The sequence below is a fragment of the Meles meles genome, chromosome 11, assembly GCF_922984935.1.
Source record: "Meles meles chromosome 11, mMelMel3.1 paternal haplotype, whole genome shotgun sequence".
Taxonomy (NCBI): domain Eukaryota; kingdom Metazoa; phylum Chordata; class Mammalia; order Carnivora; family Mustelidae; genus Meles; species Meles meles.
The window spans coordinates 40,745,398-40,763,134 of record NC_060076.1 but is presented as its reverse complement, the minus strand read 5'-3'; positions in this window follow the sequence as shown (position 1 = coordinate 40,763,134).

Here is a 17,737-nt window from a genome sequence, read left to right as displayed (position 1 = left end):
CCTTGAGGATTATATACTGACATAAGAAACATTCTTTCATGCTTCTGCTGTGTCATGCCCATCACGGCTGGAATCTCAGAAAGACTGAACCTACTGAATGACTCAGAACAAGCTCTCTAACCATCTTTTTTTCACACTTCCATTATTTTAAATGAGTATGCTCTTTTCTAGGTTTCATGTTGGAAAACATTTTATAAATATATTCATATCACTTTATCAGTAATGTATGGCAGCAAAATGACTATAAATAAAGATATGCTTCTTGAAAGAAAAAAATGCTTTAGCCCAAATAAACTGATTTTGAAGGAAAATCGCAGACATATGTGGACTACCTAGTTTGTAAAAATAAAAATACTCAAATTATCCTGAAAGCATACTGCAAAGGAAAGTGTATGCTTTAATTTGCTTCATTTGTATAGTGTCCCTTCCTGTATCATGTCTAATATAAGAAAAGATGACAATCTAAAGATTGAACTCTGTGTATCAGATTTTTTTGGTGAAACCTCTGATTTTTCAACCTTATCACTGTCTTCTTTTTCTGATCACCATTTACTGGCTTTTACAAGAATAAATAGCACTTATTTCATCAATTGTATTTGTAAATTAAAGCCTAGAATTTCAGGGTTTCTTTAATGCCTAGAGTTACATCACTAGTAAAAGCTTCACATGAGTTCTAACTATATGTGGCTTCATCCCAAATGTCACTCACAAACGTATAATATATACTGATACGGAGAAATATAACATATACCACCTATACTACATTAGAGATTTATTTTTACTTTTAGGAAAACCAACAGGGTAATAAAAAGGCAATCAGATTCTGCAATCTGTTATCGGGATGTATTTTCCTAAAGCCATCGGCAAACATATACATTTAATTTAGAGGCATGGCAAGCCTCACAGTGTCAGAATACAAGCTTCATTAGACTGGTATTTCATTAATTTGTTCTCTGCAGTATCTTCAACAAAGAATATGTAGCCTATACTTAATAAATATTTCTCAAAACAATGATCAAAGTAGGTGTCTGTTTCAAAAAGCTATTATTGTTGCTATTAAACAGGTTGCCCTATACCAAAAAAGGGAGAAAAAGTCTTCAACACATTGAGTTTAACAAATATTAAAAAAATAAAAGATGATTTGAAATTCAAGAAGTATCAAACTCTGTTGTAAATTTGGAACTTAAAGCGGAGTCAGAAATATCAGACTGAAGAGAACATCTAAAAGCCCCTTTTAAGTGAATATGAGGGATGGAACTCTCATTGCCTGAATATGCAGGCCAGAACCGGGATGCAGAGCTACGCTGGGAGAGCGAGCAATGGAAAAATTAAAGAGCAAAATAGAAAACAAAATAGAGAATAGTGCAAACTGCAGGGAGAGAATGTGGAAATTCCAAAGATTTAAAGGAAGGATCTGAAACGGGATGGAAGTCAGGACAAGACACTGGAGTAGAAACAAAAAATGGTGTAGAGATAAAAAAGAGTCTTGAAAAGACTAAGGAATGCTTAGTACAAATGATAAAAAGAACATAGCAGATTTTGTAATTTGCCCTACTCGGGAAGCCAGGAAAGGGCAGCCGTCAAGAGTTAGATCATGAACTATCTTGTGGCCAAGCTAGGGAATTTGAACTTTATTTGGAAGACTATGGGGAGCTCTTGAAGGATTTTTAGCTGGGAAGTGACATGATTAGTTTTGTATTTTATAAAGGTCACTCTGGCAGCTGTGCAGACCGTGTAATTGAGAATGGTAATAAACTTGGAACACAGAATTTAGACTTTCCTGGAGTAATTAAATTAAACCTTCTTTAATGAACAAGAACACTATTACCCAACATTCAGATCAATATATAAAACTTAATCAATAAAAAGCACAAGAATTTCTGTTAGAGAAATCAAATCAACAGGCTTGTTAATGTAAACAATTTCACTGTGCATTTAAAACCAGTAAAGCATATAATAAACTTGTTTTATCTTTGTCTTACCCTAACTCCAGTTCTGATTTACAAGTTGCTTCAGACCGGATACAAAATTAATATTATGAAAGGTGGTTTAAATGCTTGCATGGAATTTGTTTCACAGATGTCTAAGCTCCTTGTAGTATATATGTATCCCCAACCTCATTTGAATGGTTAAGGACTTCACGGGCAAGGACCTTGAAACCTCCATGGATAAGACCACTGCTTCTCGAATCTTACATTAACAAAAACAAGCTGTTCTTTCCCTGTACTTATTTTTTGAGTACATGTGCTGTGGTTCAAAAAAAATGCTGCTTTAGAAATGAATCTTCTGTTGACTTCATGAAATAAGATGAAACATTTATTTTTTTCGAGTAATATCTCTTCAATAGCCTTTCGATGAGCTATAAATTTAAATGTTTCAGCAATAATTCTCAGTCATAATGCATAAGGTTAACAGAGGAAATAACTAAATTTGGTACCAGAAATATTTATTTCTGGTTTCTAAGGCTGACAAATAGTAAAATTTTGTAAAGTTAAAATGTGCAGTAGTAAAGTAAGGGTCCATGCAGATCTCAAGACATCTTAACTAGAAGCTTACCGTCCTCACCTTTCCTTCAAACGTTTAAGGAAATGTGATATTGTGACACACCCCACTTGGCAAGAAACTGGGGTAATCCAGTATCTTTGGGATTACTTATGTAAACAATAGGAATATAGATATTACTGCTCAAGATTAATACTTTTCTACTTTTTATTTCTGTTTCTAGACAAAACAACAAGGATTCACTCTCATTCAAGAAAATGGCTCAGTTTTTCTTAGGCTTCACTAATCTGTATATAAAATAAATCTAGGCTGAAAGCCCTTGAGATGAACTTGCGTCACAAGCTAAACAGAAATATTATATCTGGATGTTATAATTTCACCTTATATTTACCATTCATTGAACCAATAGTAACCTTGTGTGCTGTGTAAATAAGAATGGACCTCATGTTCCAAGCTAAGAGTTAGAATTACAGCCAAACCTTTTCTGTAGAATCGATATCTGAATTTGTTAGAGGTGCTGTTAAAGATGCAGTGAGTCCTTGGCTGAATGTGGTGTTAAATAAGGCCACAGCCTGCTAATTCGTATGCCCTCTGGCAGGAAAAGCAGTAATTGTCCACTTTGAAAAATGTCTTTAGGAGTTCACATTTATGGGGACGCCTGGGTGGCTCAGTGGTTTAAGCTGCTGCCTTCGGCTCAGGTCATGATCTCAGGGTCCTGGGATCGAGTCCCACATCGGGCTCTCTGCTCAGCAGGGAGCCTGCTTCCCTCTCACTCTCTCTGTCTGCCTCTTTGCCTACTTATGATCTCTCTCTGTCAAATAAATAAATAAAATCTTAAAAAAAAAAGTTCACATTTATGAGACTCAATGCACTTTCCAATAGAAATCTGGAGTAAATTGAAACTATTTTATTTTAAAATCCAGTTGGAGTAGTTTTGCTTCCTTTCTCCAAAAAGAGCTTTCAATATATTATTCCATTCAGTGATAAAAGTGATGGTAGGGTAATAAAACAATTGAAACTTAATGAAAAGCTATGAGCAACTTCTCTAATGTAACAGAACATTTTCTGTTCCAAACAGCGGTCTTGTAATTTCACAAGACTAAATAAAGAATTTAATAAACACTTAAATATAAATATGTGCCATTTTAGACCTTCAATTAAATTGAACTGTGTTAATAATAAAGTAATGAAAAACTCATCCATTTTACTCTTGGATACAGAATTCCAAAAAGTATATGCTATTTGAGAACACATTTTCAAACTAAAAATTTTAAATTGTGAACTCTGTGGAATCATTTGAATGACCTAAGCGGAAACAAACAAATAAATGTGGTACCAAATTTCAGTATCTAATACACAACAGGTAAAATTTTCTTCCTGATATTGTCTCATAGTATCTTAAGGGAAAGGCACTTCAAAGACTCATTCCACTTTCCCAGATCCTGTCTTTATTACAAACAAACAAACAAACAAAAACAACGACAATAAAACCACAATGGGGGACTTTTCTTAATTTTAGAAGATAACTATTTATTCAGTAAAAACTTCCAATACAACATGAATGCACAATAACATAAATAAGATACTCTTAATTGTTTCTCTTGACCTCCCCTGGTGATTTTGCACTACAGAAAGTCAACGTCTTCTACAATTTTTCGGATATAGACAGATTGAGATCAGAAATTTTGTCGCTAAATGGTGGGTAATATGGAGAGTCCAGTCCTCTTAATTGGTTGTACTGAAAATGAATAATTTTTAGAGACACTAATTTATCATTCCTGCTTAAAGGACACTACCATGTTCAGGTCCTGAACCTGCAGAATGGATCAGAAAAGTGATACTATTATTTCCACAGTATTCTTATTTCTGCTCAGAGACGACGATAATTGCCTCCTGGAGGTGTATAGTTTTCCTATGCCTCTTCTACTGCTAGCTTTGTACAATTTCCCCACCCTTAAAAAAAAAAACAAAACCCTCAAATGGCATATAGTGGGTAATACAGTATATCACTAGAATTCCCTCTTCAGTACTGAAAAGCTGAGATTCTAGAAGTGTTGCTTCTGATGAACTAAGTTGAATTATTTTGAAACTTTCCATGTAGAAGACTCCTCTCCAAGAACACAAACCCTCCAGAGAGCAGCCCATATCAAACAAGTGGCCATAGTGTGGAGTAAAGGGATAAACCCTTACCTCAAATGTAGATTATGAAGAGGATCAGGTGAGATCTTTGTTAAAACTGCATCAGAGTTCAGTGCCTACCTTTGCCCAATATTTATTTCTTTCTTCACTCCCAGTATACCTCTTACATGTGAATCCTCAGCTGCCTCCCAGGGAACTGAGATCTACAGCGAGTTGGGTCAGGCCTGGTTTAGGGAAGCAGACTCTAGAATGAGACTTGGGGGTTAGATCACTTACTGGCTGGATGATAATGGGGCCCACATTAGGAATGACAGGGATGGCCCTGAAAACCTTTGGCATCCTGAAATAATGTATTTTAAAAAACTTTTCACAATAGTAGACTGAAAGGATTCCAATGCAAAGAATGCACTGATAGGCTTTACAAGGGCAAAATTAAGGTAGTAATTCTAAATACAGTGGAAGTTAGTGGCACTAGCTGGGTAGAATTAATGCATCAAAAACCAGCAAAGAAAACCTGAAGGTGATTAACTGCCACCTAAAGGTGAAGTGTGAAAACAAGGAGACTACTTTGGCAATATATAAAGAGAGAGTTACATCCTATAGAAGGAAGTTTGAGAAGACCAAAGATTGGAGTAGCAGATTTCCACAAAGGGTTGAATCCTAAACCTTATCAAGCAAGGATAAGATGGAATTCAAGTAGGTTTATCCACTCTCCCAATCTCTGTCTTTTGATAAGTACATTTAAACCATTTGCATTTAAGGTAATTATTAATATGTTAGCACTTAAGTCTACCTTTTTTTTTAAGATTTTATTTATTTATTTGACAGAGAGAGAAATCACAAGTAGGCAGAGAGGCAGGCAGAGAGAGAGGAGTAAGCAGGCTCCCTGCAGGGCAGAGAGCCCGATGTGGGGCTCGATCCCAGGACCCTGAGATCATGACCTGAGCTGAAGCAGTGGCTTAATCCACTGAGCCACCCAGGCGCCCCTTAAGTCTACCTTTTAAAAAAAATTTTCCTTCTGTTTGTTTCCTTTCATTGTCTTTCCCTTATTTTTCCTTTTTTTTTTTAAATTTTTTCCTTCCTGTGGATTACTGGAGCTTCTCCCACACCCATCTGTTTGAACTTTGATTTATTTATGAGGTGTTTGGTGTATTTCTCTGTGTGGTTTTGTATAGAGTCTCTGGGCATTGAAATATTGACTTATTGCACATGTGACTTATTGCAGACTCCTGACGTCTATAGTTCACACTTCAAGTGAAATGTGAACATGAGGTCTGTTTAACCTCCTCACTTAAAAATAATACTGTTTTGTTGGTGTACAGAAATGCAACTGATTTCTGTGCATTGATTTTATATCCTGACACTTTACTGAATTCCTGTACAAGTTCTAGCAGTTTTGGAGTGGAGTCTTTTGGGTTTTCCACATATAGTATCATATCATCTGTGAAGAGTGATAGTTTGACTTCTTCTTTACCAATTTGGATGCCTTTAATTTCTTTTTGTTGTCTGATTGCTGAGGCTAGGACTTCTAGTACTATGTTGAATAGCAGTGGTGATAATGGACATCCCTGCCGTGTTCCTGACCTTAGCGGAAAAGCTTTCAGTTTTTCTCCATTGAGAATGATATTTGCAGTGGGGTTTTCATAGATGGCAGACATTTCTGCAAAGAAGACATCCAGATGGCCAACAGTCACATGAAAAAGTGCTCTACCTCACTCGGCATCAGGGAAATACAAATCAAAACCACAATGAGATATCACCTCACACCAGTCAGAATGGCTAAAATTAACAAGTCAGGAAATGACAGATGCTGGCGAGGATGTGGAGAAAGGGGAACCCTCCTCCACTGTTGGTGGGAATGCAAGCTGGTGCAACCACTCTGGAAAACAGCATGGAGGTTCCTCAAAATGTTGAAAATAGAACTACCCTATGACCCAGCAATTGCACTACTGGGTATTTACCCTAAAGATACAAACATAGTGATCCGAAGGGGCACGTGTACCCGAATGTTTATAGCAGCAATGTCTACAATAGCCAAACTATGGAAAGAACCTAGATGTCCATCAACAGATGAATGGATAAAGAAGAGGTGGTATATATACACAATGGAATACTATGCAGCCATCAAAAGAAATGTAATCTTGCCATTTGCGATGACGTGGATGGAACTAGAGCGTATCATGCTTAGTGAAATAAGTCAATCGGAGAAAGACAACTATTATATGATCTCCCTGATATGAGGACATGGAGAAGCAACATGGGGGTTAGGGGGATAGGAGAAGAATAAATGAAACAAGATGGGATTGGGAGGGAGACAAACCATAAATGACTCTTAATCTCACAAAACAAACTGGGGGTTGCTGGGGGGAGGTGGGATTGGGAGAGGGGGAGGGGGCTATGGACATTGGGGAGGGTATGTGCTATCATGAGTGCTGTGAAGTGTGTAAACCTGGCGATTCACAGACCTGTACCCCTGGGGATAAAAATACATTATATGTTTATTAAAAAAAAAATTTTGGAAGGGGAGGCGAACCATAAGAGACTATGAACTCTGGAAAACAACCTGAGGGTTTTGAAGGGTCAGGGGTGGGAGGTTGGGGGAACAGGTGGTGGGTAATGGGGAGGGCACGTTTTGCATGGAGCACTGGGTGTTGTGCAAAAACAATGAATACTGTTACGCTAAAAAAATAAATAAAATGGAAAAAAAATGTAAAAAAAAAAAGAAATAAGTATATAGAAATGGAAACTTCTTTTTTAACCATTGTTACTCAAGTTATTATTAAAACTGAATAATCACACAATCATCTAGCATAATAAAATATTTTTAATGTTTTGATTATCAAAAAAAATAATACTGTTTTGAGTATCATATGATGTTTTCCTCATAGAATATAATTTATAAAATGCATGAGGAAAAGTAATAGGCTATTGTATATACAAATACCTCTGTTCTTTCCATTGTTTATTTTTCCTTCCTGATGCTTCAAGTTTCTTTCTTTTATCATTTCATTTTTGCTTGAAGAACTCTCTATAGCCAGTCTTTAAAGATAGTCCTGGTGAACACAGATTCTTTTTAGTCTCCTTTGCCTGAGAATGTCTTTATTTCTTCTCCATTTTTGCATAATAGTTTTAGTGGATATAAAAGGCACAATTGACAGTTCCTTTTTTTGCAGAGTTTGAAAAAACACTGTGTAACTTCCTTCTTGCCCCCTTGGTTTAGGATGACAAATCCAAAGTCATTTGAATTTGTGTTCAGGCAGTGCATTGTTCCCCTTAACTGTTTTCAGGACTTTGTCTTTATTTTTCAGAAGTTTAATTACAGTGTGTCTTGGCATGATTTTCTTGGGGTTTACCCTCTTTGGGGTTTATTCAGCTTTTTAAATCTTTAGATTTGTGTCCTTTGCCAAATTTGGGAAGTTTTCAACCATTATTTCTTTTAACACTCTTTTAGCCTCACTCTTTCTCTCCTCTGGAACTCATGATATAAATGTTGGATCTTTTGTTTTTCCACAGGTCCCTAAAGCCCTGTCCTTTTTTTTTTTCTTCCCCATTTTACTCTCCTCTTTGCTATTCAGATTGGATAGATTTTTGATTTATCCTCTAATTCACTATTCTACTCTTTGTCATCTTCACTTTCCTATAGAACTCACTTGGCAAGATTTTTTTTAAAAACTATGTTAGTGGATTTTTTTAGTTCTTAAGTTTCAATTGCAGCTTTTCTTTTCTTTCTTTTTTTGTAGCTTTTCTGTAAAGTCTACCTGCTAAAATTTTTTTTTAATTTTTTAAATTAATTAATTTATTTTTTCAGCATAACAGTATTCATTGTTTTTGCACAAAACCCAGTGCTCCATGCAATACGTGCCCTCCCTATTACCCACCACCTGGTTCCCCCAACCTCCCACCCCCGCCCCTTCAAAACCCTCAGGTTGTTTTTCAGAGTCCATAGTCTCTCATGGTTCATCTCCCCTTCCACTTTCCCTCAACTTCCTTCTCCTCTCCATCTCCCAATGTCCTCCATGTCATTTGTTATGCTCCGCAAATAAGTGAAACCATATGATACTTGACTCTCTCTGCTTCACTTATTTCACTCTGCATAATCACTGAGATGAATTATATTGATAGTATCTGACAAGAATTTTAAAGAAGGCAAGAGAATTTTTTCTATAATCAATTAAAATTGTCTTGAAATTTTTTTTTAATTTTTTCAAGACAATTTTAATAGATTATAGAAAAAATTCTCTTGCCTTCTTTAAAATTCTTGTCAGATACCATCAATATAACTCATCTCAGTGTTTGCATCAACTCACCCAAGTTGTTATTTTCTTGGTTCTTGACATGATGGGTGATTTTGTACTTATACTGGACATCTTTTCCATGATTTTAGGAGGCCCTGGGTCCTATTTAAATCTTTAAGTGGATGTCACCCTGTTTAAGTTTAGTGGGCAGGTCCTCACCTATATTTGTATGCTGTGGTTCTAATGACAGTTTAATTTTCAGAGCCTTTGCAGTGTTATTTTCTCTTTGGTATCTGATGCTGCTGGTACTCTCACTTCTCACTGATGTCTGCTGGTCCTGCCTACAGAGTTTGAAGGGTTTCCATAGGTTGAGTAATCATATGTTCCTTGATGGTAATGATAATCTCATGACTTGGGGCCTAAGAGACTTCCCAGGCTTGGATGCTTGCTTTTCAGGGTCTATCTTGCTGATACTTCCCACCCATCTCACTCTTTCTGAGTGTGAGAGGGAAGTTCCAGGCCCACAGGGACTAAGAGACTTTCTGGGCCAAGCCAACTTCTGTGACTGAGTACCTCCTCCCACTCCATCAACCTATGTATGTCTCTCAGCACAAAAGGGAATCTTCAGTCCTGGTGAACAAAAGAGTGCTGCTTCTTTGACCATTTATCTTTAATAGCTCTCCCCCACCAATCCTCCTTTCAGATAGTGTTAGCTCACTTAGTGTAAGAGGGATTCCTGTTCCATCTAGAGGAGGGATGAGTCTACCTGAGCTGCCTTTTGTTCCTATGCCAGGGATCAGACAGGGATGGGAAGGAGCAGGGAGAAAGAGCTCTAAATCATTGTATACAGACTGAGGGGGCTCCACTAATGTTCAGTTAAAGAGATTATCCATTTTTTTTAAGAGAAAGAAGGGTTTCCTTGCCTAGGAAAAGATAGTCTTATTAATTATCCTGAAAACATGAAATATGGGGGCTTGGTATGTAAAATAAAAGATACCTCTTGGTTTTATGCAGCAATTTATGCCATATAAAAATGCTTTACAAAATTTTTCTATACCTCATCCTCAGAGAAGCTAAGAAAGATGGCCAAATATTGGAGTGAAAGTGGTTGTCATATAAGGAAATGCAAAAAACTTTTATTCCAAGTTAACGCAAGATTTAAAATTCTTTGTGATGCAATTTTCTGCAATCTAAGCCTTCAGATGTTCCCAGGTCTATCTCTGGAGTTTGGCCAAGGACATGATTAGCTATTGTCAATGCCTAATAATAGTCGTCCATCTGTCTTCTCTCATCCTAGTGACAAAAAAAAAAAAAAAAAACTAAATTGCAACTGAATAAGCAGCACTGCAATGGTGCCCAGTGAGACTCAGAGTCCCTGATGACATGGAGGAAAACAAACAAACAAGCAGAAAACTACCTTGGCCATGGGGAGACCTGAGAAATCAGGACTATATGAGCCAGATGACAGAAGACAGAGGATTAAAGGACATCTGTGTCTGTGTCAAAAAGAGATATTGCTCTGCCAAAGCTACGGTTCTGCTGAAAATGTTTATTTGCATAGTGTGCTTATTAATGCTTCAAATGAAAAAGCCCAGTTGCTAATCCTAAACTAAGATGAGACCAGTATGGTATTTGAAAATGGGTCAGAAAATTTAGAGTATAAACAGGGCTTAGATCTTGAAACTTGCTATTCAGCTTCTGCGTGCCGCTACTCAGGACACCAGCTGGCATGCAGCAGGCTCTTTTATATTCCCAGCAAGTGAGAGAATCAAATTCAACCAGACTTCATTGAATCATCACCTGCATGATCATCGTCTGCATAGGACTAAAAAATACAGAGACAGGTGAGGTTTCTTGAACACTCTCTTTAGGCAACCTTGGAAGATAAGAGAGTAAAGAAAAAGAATATATTCTACCTGGAAATCTAGGGAGTAACATAAATATCCATCTGCCTGAGATAGTTTATATAATGTCTCTGCCAATGGAATGGTCAAGGTAACCTTGGACTTTATTCCAGTTCAGTAGTTTCTGGCTCTTCAGCAAAACAGAAGATGAGGCAGGGCTCAAACTTAAGAATGCTGAGCCAACCATTCTGTGAGGCTTACCCTGAAATCTCCCTGGAGAAACACCGCCTGTTCATGTCCGACTGGCACTGGATGCTTGTTAGACCTCTGCCTTCCTTGTTTATCATATGCAATTGATGTTTTCCTCAAAGTCATGGCAGGATTCTGTCTGTACTAAGGTGATAGATGTATAACTACCTTATAACAACCAGTCTAGACTACTGTTTTGAAATAGTCCCTGAAGAATATGCCAACATTCATGTTGAACTCACAATATTTCTTTATATTCCTATAATGAGAAGTGACTTCCCTGGAGCCAGTATTTCTATAATTTCTCCAAGTTTCTCTGGTTCTCTTGGGGATATGAGCCATAAGGATTAGAAGCCAGTGCATTGGGGCTGTAACTGCTGGCCAGAAGCCTGAGATTGTGCACACTGCCAGTCAGCTTACTCAGGGCCAGCTGGCAGGCTGGGATGTGGGGACAGATGCATCTTATAAATGGACATCTGTGGAAAGGCTGCACTCCAGGCCTTCCAGGCTGGCAAGGGATCAAAGGGACCATTCTTCTTCCTTGATGATGGGAAGTACAACCTAACCAAAGATGTGATATCCAGTTGGCAGAGGAAAGGCTGAAATATTAAATGGATCGAAATTACAATCTCTCCACCCCATGACTTTCACAGGAAAAAGGAAAAATCCTACTAGAATAGTGATTTTTTTTTTTTTTTTTTTGCTTTTCCTTCATCTATAAAATCAAGTAATGAGCTACAGGGAGGAAATAAAAAACAACTTTTTGTTTGTGTAGTTCTCCAAAGAGCAAATGTTATATATGTGTATTTACATCCATTGCATATGTTAATACATATACATGTGTTTGTATATATAAATGAATATATGCACAGGTGTATATACATATGAATACGCACATACGTGTGTACTCACATACCTACATATATACATATACATACATATATGTGTGTGTATGTGTAGAGAAAGAGAATATATGTTCTTAAAATTTCAGAGAAAATCCCAGTTTGTTTTAGTTCTTAAGTTTTAAACATGTCTGATCAATACCTGGTAAATGACTTGGTGGGACAGAACTCAAAAGTCTTTCATGAGAGACTGGTTATATTACTATGAGAGATTAGTCTTTGTAGAGCAAACTTTCAAGAAGACAACTAGGCTCCATAAAAAGCCCTAGTTCATTGTTTCCACAGACACGGACTCTGTCAACATGTTTAGGTATACAAATACACACACAGAGCATCCTGTAATAAGTTATGAAATGTGATGGATTAAACAAAGACATTCCGATTCTCTTACTACAGCATTTCATAGAGGTTTTCATAAGTGTGTGTGTGTGCGTGTGTGTATGTGTATGTGTGTGTAATAAATGTCCACGATGAGGCTATTAGTATGTCATGTTCCCCTGATTTTTTCTGATCAAGAATATGTCACAGAACAACATTTAGCAAATGCTGAAATAATAAATGGAGGATGGAGTGAGTCTTATTTATGGCATGAAGTTTAAGAACAAAACATGTCTCTGGACTCCATCTTATAAGAACTGTCTGAGTACAAATCACAGGAGGAAGAAGCATTGAGGGAAGAAATGGAGTAGATACTGAATTGTTCATAAAGCATTGCGACATTGTAACATAAAGAATGCCACAAGTACTGCTGGGACCTAGATTGTTGGGGTTTTTGTACTTCCCTATGGAACACAGCTCCACTTCAGGACTATGAAATCTCCAGAGAACGTGCTCTCCTTAGCACCTGGGAACTCCAGTACAGCAGCAGAATGCCTTGTGAAAGCTGACAGCATACAACGGCGTTGGTGTCTATCCCAACCAAACACTTAGACGTCCAAGACCATACAGTTGGGCCTGGATGCAGTGATTCCTAAAGATTTCTTAGTTTTCAGCAGGAGTTCTGGTGCATTAATGAAAGAAGCAGCAATGGAAGTAAGTAGTTGGGATGGTGCCTAGGAACACACAGTATCTAAAAAGATGCACCAACTAGAAATCTTCCCTGGAAGCAGTGAAAGCATGAAACTTCCTGACTAATGTCGGTGATACCTGGTGGATGGAATGCTATCTAGCCACAGGGTCAGTAACTGTAGGAGGGGGTGCTGCCTGTCAAAAATAGCAGCATTCAGAAGCAGACGCAACAGCCCACAGCAGATGCTGCAAGAACAACCAGGCCCTGGTGCCCAGCAAAGTGGGTCTTTTCCAAGCAGATACAGAGTTTAATTCGTTGTACAATATAAATTGCCTCCTGTTTGCGCTCTGAACTACTTTGGGCTGTTAGTGGGATAACTCAACAGATAGGGTTATCATTTTATATATCAAACTCTAAAGAACGTTTTTTTTTTCCTACAGTGAAATTTTATTTCTTACAATGTAATATCAATAATATGAGTTAATATAGAAATTTGGGGTGTAAGGAAAAGTTATAAAATATATCTGGCATATTGATATAGATATTGGATGAATACAGAAGTCTGAGCAACTGAAAAATCAATGTTGGTACAGCTGATAATAATATAATTCTGCCTGAAAGATGTCCATTTATTATGCATATAAAGAGGGATATTCCTCTAGAGAAGTAATATTTGGCAATAGCATAGTATATGTAAGTTTTATTATTTTAAACAGTTGTATAGATTTTCAAGAATTTTGCTATTTGGCCACATTAGAATATATTTGGGATAGGAAAGTAGGTATGCATTCATGCATCCAAAAAATATTTCAAACACTAATTTAGAGCTTACTATATCTGAAGCTATCTGCTTTCCCCTGAGGAGAAAAAGAGTGATATAGAGTCCACACAAGGCAGAACCTCAAAGATGAGCAGAGCTGTCAAACTGGGAGAGAGGGAAGGACACATAAGGAAGCCACAGTAATGTGTGCTGATAAGTTCCAGAGTAGATACAAGTATAGATTATTCTGAGATTATAGATGGAGGAAAAACTAATCTTGTCAAGGGTAATAGGAAAGATATCAGAGCAAGGTGACATTAATGCTGAGCCCTGAAGGGTAATTAGAAATCTTGACAGCAGAGAATGTGAATGCAAAGTAGGCCAAGCAGTGGGAACATTGCATAAAAGCCCTAGTTTGTCAAAGGGCACAAGATATCCAGGGAATCCTAAATAGATAAATAAGACCAGAATATAGGCTCTGTCTTAAAAGGAGGAGTGGACATTACATTATAGTAAATGAGAAGCAGGATAAATTTAAAGTTATATTTAAATTAAGCAGAGAAACCAGTTAAGGAATTACCATCAAATGCCAGGTAAGTAATAGTGAAGGGGTGACGGAAGATAGTGGAGATGTGTGAGAGACAGAACCTAGATATACTGATGAAGTAGAATATGACAATGATATGACTAATTGATGGCTTGGGGATGATGAAGAGGGAGTCATGATGACTACTACTAAACCTCCAAGGTTTAGGTGGATCCCTAGAACAACTCCCTTAACAAGGTGTCAACTCAGGGGCACCTTGGTGGTGCAGTCAGTTATGCAACTGACTCTTGGTTTCAGCTCAGGTCATGATCTCAGGGCTGTGAAGCTGGGCTCTGTGCTAGGTGCATCAGAGAGAGATTCTCTCTCCCTTTCTCTCCCTCTTGCTTCTGCCCCTCCTGCTCATGCTCCCTCTCACTCTCTCTAAAATAAAAATAAATCTTAAGAATTAACACTAAAAACAAGGTGTAAACTCTAAGGAAGAATACATTTGAAAGAGAAATATGAGCTCTGTTTTGGACATACTATGTTTGATATTTGCTGATTCATTCCCCTTGGTTTCACTGTCTAATTAAGATCTTGAGAACTGAGATCCTTAATCCATGAGGATTGTGAGTACCAGAAAAATAGATTTTGAAATCAATTGACCCATACACATACACATTGAAGACCAGAGACAGAGGAGATTGAGTAAAGTGTGAAGTGCAGGTGAGTGTCGTTGGATCCCTTAGGACACCTCCTCCTGCTTTTTAATGCTGCCTCCTTCCCAGTTGTGTTTGGATAATCCTGTCCTCCTCCTCATGGCCATGTGCTTGTCTGTGCTGTGATGTGGTTAGAAATAAACATGTGTTCACTTCCAAATAATGAGAATGAAGAAGAATCTGTGCATTTTGGGGCAGGACTGGAAGGATCAGTGCTGGTTATGGGAAAGGTGTCTTCCCTACACAAAGAAACAGAAGAGATTAAAATTAAATAAGACACCCCAATTCATCCCAAGAAATGTTACACAAGTTTATTTTAGGAACATATATCTAATTAGTAGTTTCAGTATTTTCTTCTATCAGATGGTTGTGTCTATATGTGTTAGGAGTATACATGCAAAGGGGCAGAGATTAATGACCCATAAGTCATGTATTTATTCAGAAAACATATAGTGCTCATACCAGGCACAATGTAGGCTATAATTAAACCAAAAAAATGAATAAACATATTCTCTTCACTTCCCTAATAACTCATGATCCAGTAAGAGGAAAAGACATACATTTAAACAATTATAGTACAGGGAATAATTAGAGAAACAAGGGGTAAAGGGAATCATACACCAAATGTTTTACACATAGTGTCTCTTAATTTTCTAATCTATGTTTAATAGGAAAATGATCAAAACTTGAAAGTGTGGGTTAATTTTCCATAGGTGAATCAGCTATTAAATAATTCCCTTGGGATTAAACTTTAAGGTTCTCTCTGGTCAAAAGAATTTAATGACTCAGAAAGATGTCAGATGCTTTATTCAGCTGATGCTCGTGAGGGAGACATGCATAGAAGGTACTCTGTGAGTAGAAGCTGGGCCCAGCTTCTGTAGGCTGAAAAGCTGAGAGAGGAACTTGTTCTGGTGATATGGCACAGTTAGCAATTTTCATCTTTAACTTCTGGAAAACTTGTGGTTGGAATGTTTGGATATTGAGTATTATTCCAGTATTTCATGCCTCTTACTTGGTATCTCTGACACAATCCCATCCTGATAACAGACAAAACAGTGCTTTTGAGAGAGCTTAATTTTTTTAAATTGTTTTCAGCAATTATGGCTTATCAATGTTCAGAATCAGTCTGGGGGCCCGGAGGGAGGGAAGGCTTGCCAAAAAAAAAAAAAAAAAAAAAGGCGGGAGGGGGGCTGGGGAGAGAAAAGAAAAAGGAGAAAGAAGCAAAGTTTGATGGTAAGGGAACACGAAGAGCCAGTTTTAAATGTCTGCAGTTCCATACCCAAATCTCTTTTCTTTTCTTTTTTTTTTTTTTTAAAGATTTTATTTATTTATTTGACAGAGAGAGATCACAAGTAGACAGACAGGCAGGCAGAGAGAGAGAGAGGGAAGCAGGCTCGCTGCTGAGCAAAGAGCCCGATGTGGGACTCGATCCCAGGACCCTGAGATCATGACCTGAGCCGAAGGCAGCGGCTTAACCCACTGAGCCACCCAGGCGCCCCCAAATCTCTTTTCTATGACAATTCTCTGCCTCACTGATTTGCCTTGCCCTTGACTTGTAGAATCCACCTGTGTGAACTAAGAAGCATCAATAAATATCTACCTGAGAGATCAGGTTCAGGCATCACAGAGGAGATGACATCGGATTTAACGTTATAGAGATAAGTAGTATTTCAGTGGGTAGACAAAGCAGAGGCTTTGAGCCAGTACGGTATCTTGGGAAGAGTCTTGGAATACCTAGCAAAAAAGACATAGGACTAAATGATAGAAAAATGAAGATATAAATATTACTTGGAATTACTGAAATTCAACATGACAATAATGAAGATTAGAGACATGCTTGAGAATCAGTAATTTTCTGATCGGGGTGTCTGGCTGGCTCAGTGGGTAGAGCGTGCAACTCTTGATATTGGGGTTGTGAGTCTGAGCCCCACGTTGGGTGGAGAGATTATTCAAACATAAGAAATATATATCTTATATTTCGTATATATATATACATATAAGAAATATATATCTTATATTTCATATATATATACATATACATATATACATATATACACATATATATGTATACATATATACATTTTGTGTATATATACATACATATATACATATATATACACATATATACATATATATACATATATACATATAAATACATATATATACATATAAACATATACATATATATGTGTATATATATATAAAACTTTCTGATCACAATCAGGTTTTGTATGTGACTTCAAATCCATTGCCCTAGGCAGGTAATGAAGGATCAATAAAAATTTAGAAAAAAATCCATTCCAGGGGTAATGCGAAAACCAGAGCAAAGGTAAGCTAGAAATAATAGAGGGGAGAGAAATAGTACATAGGCAAAAGGTTCAGTGAGAGGTTTTACTCATAAAAATTCCTCTGATGCTTGAAAAGCAGCTGAATGTCACAATACACTTGGATTCTTGAGCCCTGAATAGATTTCAGAGACAGAATCCCTGGGTTCAAATCTAAGCATTGAGATTTACCAGCTATATGGTATTAGGTAAGTTATTTAAATGTAAGGAAATTGCATAACTATTTCAGATAGTTGTTATTAAGAGTCCCTAAGCTAAGATAGTTAAAATTCTTAAAATATTATTGGGCAAGTAATGCTTGTTACCACCTACTAATTTGGCACAGTGACGATATTTACCTGAGAACAGTGATTCTTAAAATGTATTTTCCAGTTTGTTTTGTGAGATTAAGAGTCATTTATGGTTTGTCTCCCTCCCAATCCCATCTTGTTTCATTTATTCTTCTCCTATCCCCCTAACCCCCCATGTTGCTTCTCCATGTCCTCATATCAGGGAGATCATATGATA